This window comes from Melanotaenia boesemani, chromosome 8 (assembly GCF_017639745.1).
Source record: "Melanotaenia boesemani isolate fMelBoe1 chromosome 8, fMelBoe1.pri, whole genome shotgun sequence".
Taxonomy (NCBI): Eukaryota; Metazoa; Chordata; class Actinopteri; order Atheriniformes; family Melanotaeniidae; genus Melanotaenia; species Melanotaenia boesemani.
In genome coordinates, this window is record NC_055689.1 from 37,100,979 (window position 1) to 37,105,381 (window position 4,403).

A 4,403-nucleotide genomic window follows, 5' to 3' on the forward strand; every position below is an offset into this window, starting at 1 on the left:
TATAGTTGTTTGTATGTTTTTACGTAAGTATGTGTATTTATTTAAATGTATGTATGAATGTATATATGTATATATGTATGTATGTTTGTATATATATGTATGTGTGTATGTTTGTGTTTATGTGTGTATGTTTTCATGTATGCATGTAGATATGTATGTATGTATGGATGGATGTATGTATGTATGTAGGTAAATATGTATGTGTATGTTTTTGGGATTATGTACATGTGTATGTATGTATGTATGTATGTATGTATATATGTGTGTATGTATATATGTATGTATGTTTGTATATATGTATATATGTATGTATGTATTTAAGTATGTGTGCACATATGGATAAAAAAATCATTTATTTATGCATGCATATAAGTATGTATGTATAATGTGCATGTATGTATGTATGTATTTAGGTAGGTATGTTCAGAGAATATAAACCTTGCAGATGTCTTAGATCCAAAGACTCTGGTCAACTAGTCCACAACAGAGTCCAGACTAAACATGGTGAAGCAGCATTTAGCTGTTTCGCTGCAAACAAGTGGACCAAACTGCCAGTGGATATTTTTAAATCCAGGTTAAAAACATTTATTTTCTCATGCGCCTATGCATGAAATCTGCATGTTAAGTTTTTTTTTTTGTTTTTTTTTTTACATTGCTTTTAATCATTTTAATGTAATTTATTATTTTATTGTGATGTGTTGATGCCTTTTACTATTTCGAAATATCAGTAATGTCTTTGTTTTATGTAAAGCACTTTGAATTGTCATGTATATGAAATGTGCTATACAAATAAACTGCCTTGCCTTGTATGTTTGTATTTTCGTATGTATGTATGTATGCATGTATGCATGTATGCATGTATGCATGTTTGTATGTATTTATATATGCATGTATGTTTGTGTGTACATATGTATGAATGAGTGTTTGTGTGTACGTATGTATGCATGTTTGTACATACATACATGTATTATAGCTGTGGTTAGTAACGAAAAGACAAATGCAAATACAAGGTCGACAAGAGTTTTCACTGCAGGGCAGCCTGGCTGTCCCTTAGAGTTACCCCACTTAGGCAGCTGCCCCGGAAACCGGACTCCAGATGAGCAGTAGAAAATGGATAGAAGGCATACATATATTAATAGATACATAAATACATACATGTATAGCTACAGACATACATACACGCATACATATATACATACATGCATGTATAAATACATAAATACGTCCATATATCCAGACATACATCATACATCACATTCACCCATTCACACACTGATGGTGGAAGGTGCCATGCAAGGCGATAACCACGACCCATCAGGAGCAAGGACACCTCGACATGGACTCAACTTGGCCGAAGATCGAAGCAGCAACCCTTGGGTTACAAGACGACCGATGCACCTTGCTGAGCCATGCCGCCCCTATGTACATATATGCATGCATACATACATACATTCATGTATGAATACATAAATACGTACATATATACAGGCATTCATGAATACATACATACTTGCATTCATACATAGATAGATAGATAGATAGATAGATAGATAGATAGATAGACAGATAGATAGACAGATAGATAGACAGACAGACAGACAGACAGACAGACAGACAGATAGATAGATAGATAGATAGATAGATAGATAGATAGATAGATAGATAGATAGATAGATAGATAGATACTTTATTGATCCCGAGGGATCAAATTCATACATACATACAGACATACACAGATACATTATATACGTACATACATTAATTCAGAAATATCGTTCCATACATACATACATACATACAGAGATACAAATATGTATACATACATCAATACATACATACACTGATACATACATGAATGAATGAATGAATGAATGAATGAAAAATACTTTATTAATCCCAAAGGGAAATTCAATATTGTAGTAGTAGTAATTTTTTTTTTTTTTTTTTTTTTTTTTTTTTAAACAATCACATTAATTAATTAAGGGCTTTGTTCTTCAGCCTGATAGCTGCTGGAAGGAAGGATCTTCTGTATCTCTCTGTCTTGCATCGGACTTGAACAAGCCTCCCACTGAACACACTCTGTTGTTTCGTCACGGCGTTGTGTAGAGGGTGTGAAGGATCTTCCATTATCTTCGTCAGCTTGTACAGAATTCTTTTTTTGATGATCAACTCCAGCGGCTCCAGAGTTACTCCAAGCACAGAACCAGCTTTCTTGATCAGTTTGTTAATTCTTTTCAAGTCTCTGGTTCTGATGCCGCTGCCCCAGCAGATTGCTGCAAAGCTGATTGCACTTTCAACAACAGACCTGTAGAACATTTGCAACATTTTGGTGCAGACGTTAAAAGATCTCAGCTTCCTTAAGAAGTAGAGTCTGCTCTGACCTTTCTTGTAAATGTACTCAGTGTTGCTTTTCCACTCAAGTCTGTTGTCCAGCTGAACTCCAAGGTACTTGTATTCCTCCACCACCTCCACCTCCTCTCCCATGATGGAAACACTTCTATGTGTGTTCTTGTTCCTCCTGAAGTCAACAATCATCTCCTTTGTTTTCTTGGTATTCAAGATGAGATGATTGTCACCGCACCATTTCACAAACTGACCGACCAGTTCTCTGTACTCTGCTTCTTGTCCATCACTGATACACCCAACAACTGCTGAGTCATCAGAGTATTTCTGCAGATGACAGAACTCAGAGTTGTACTGGAAGTCTGAGGTGTACAGCGTGAATAGAAATGGTGAAAGTACAGTCCCTTGTGGTGTTCCAGTGTAGCTGACCACCATCTCAGACACACAACCTTTCAGTCTCACAAACTGTGGTCTGTTTGTGAGGTAGTCGTAAATCCAGGTGGTTGTGGAGGGATCCACCTGGAATTTCTGCAGCTTCTCACACAGCAGAGCAGGCTGAATCGTATTAAAAGCACTTGAGAAATCAAAGAACATGACCCTCAAAGTGCTGCCTGACTGGTCCAGATGAGAGTGGGCTCTCTGAAGCAGGTATATGATGGCATCTTCAACCCCAAGCCCATTACGGTATGCAAACTGTAGTGGGTCCTGAAAGGTCTTCACCTGCTTGCTGAGGTGAGCCAGTAAGAGTCTCTCCAGGACTTTCATGACGTGAGATGTCAGGGCGACTGGTCTGTAGTCTTTTGGTTCAGCTGGTTGTGGTTTTTTAGGCACTGGAACAAGGCAGGATGTTTTCCACAGCACCGGGATTCTTCTCTGGCTCAGGCTGGTGTTGAACAGGTGCTGGAGAATCGGACATAGCTGTTTTGAGCAGGTCTTGAGAACTCTGGGACTGACACCATCTGGACCTGCAGCCTTGTTCTGGTTCAGTTTCACCAGTTGTTGCATGACTTGGTTACAGGAGACAGACAGAGTGGAGGTGGAGGCAGAGGAGGTTTCAGGAAGTCCTGATGTGGAGGGAGATGAGGTTGTGTCCAGGTCCTTGACTGAGCTGCAGGGTGACAGAGTGGAGGTGTGACAGGAAAGCTGTGGGCTCATGGAGGGTGTGTGGCTAGTTGGGGTTGAAGCAGGAGGTGAGCTAAACCTATTGAAGAACATGTTCAGTTCATTCGCTCTGTCCAGACCTCCATCAGTCTGATCCTCCTTTATCCCGAAGCCAGTGATCTTCTTCATTCCTGACCACACATCCCTCACATTGTTTTTCTGAAGCTTACTTTCCAACTTCTTCCTGTAGTCCTCCTTGCACTTCTTCATTTGTGTTTTAAGTTGTTTTTGTGTGGACTTCAATAACTCCCTGTCTCCATCCCTAAAAGCTTTCTTTTGATGTTCAGCAGCTTTTTCAGGTCACTGGTGATCCAGGGTTTGTTATTGGGGAAGCACCTCACTGTTCTTGTTGGAACGGTGCTGTCCACACAGAAGTTAATATAATCTGTCACACACTCAGTCAAGGCGTTGATGTCATCTCCATGAGGTTCACATAGGACGTTCCAGTCTGTAGCCTCGAAGCATCCTCTCAGAGCATCTTCAGCTTCATTAGACCAGGTTCTAATAGCCTTTCTAATGACTGGTTGTTGCTGAACGATGGGCTTGTAGGAGGAGGAGAGAAGAACTAGGTTATGGTCTGATCTTCCTAAAGGTGGCAGGGCAAAGGAGCTGTATGCATTTTTAATATTTGCATAAAATAAGTCCAACGTTTTGTTTTCTCTGGTGGAGCAGCTGACAAACTGTTGGAAAGTTGGTAGAGTTGCAGAGAGGGAGATGTTGTTAAAATCTCCAGAGATCGCCACAAATGCGTTTGGATGTTGTGTTTGAAGCCTGGCCACTACAGAGTTAATGACATCACAGGCTGCGTCTGGAGCGGTACCAGGTAATATATATACCGCTACCAGAATAACGCATGTGAACTCTCTGGGTAAATAATACGGGCGGAGACTCACAGCTAG